This window comes from Corvus brachyrhynchos, unplaced genomic scaffold, assembly GCF_000691975.1.
Source record: "Corvus brachyrhynchos isolate BGI_N302 unplaced genomic scaffold, ASM69197v1 scaffold624, whole genome shotgun sequence".
Taxonomy (NCBI): Eukaryota; Metazoa; Chordata; class Aves; order Passeriformes; family Corvidae; genus Corvus; species Corvus brachyrhynchos.
This window is the reverse complement of record NW_008237889.1, coordinates 52163-52613: the sequence shown is the minus strand read 5'-3', so window position 1 is coordinate 52613 and position 451 is coordinate 52163.

The following is a 451-nucleotide window of genomic DNA, read 5'->3' as shown; positions in this document are numbered from 1 at the left end:
TGGGGCGCCCGCAGCCGCTCTCCTGGGGGCACCGAGGAAATCCCCGCTTTCAGCCCCAAAGCAGCACCGCTGGAGCCCCCCCAAATCCTGCCCACGCTCTCCAGCCTCCCCAGAAATCCAGGGGGGCAGGAAGTGGTGCTGACGCCCAGCTCGGCACCGCTGCTCCAGGGCATGCCTGCGCCTCGCTGGTGACACCGGGATGCGCTGGGGCAGCACCGGCACCACCGAGCCTGGTGGTGGGACGGGCTGTGACATCTCCAGGGGATGGGATCTCCCAAGGATGGCCCCGTCCAGGGATTGCATCTCCCAGGGATGACTTCTCCCTCCTCTTCGGGGCCAAACCGGGCGCCAGCGTTGCCCGCCCTGGGGGAGGGTTGGGAGGTGGAAGGAGCTCTAAAAACGGGCAAAAAAAAGAAAAAAAAAAAGCAAAAAGCGGAAAGCCAGCGAGCCC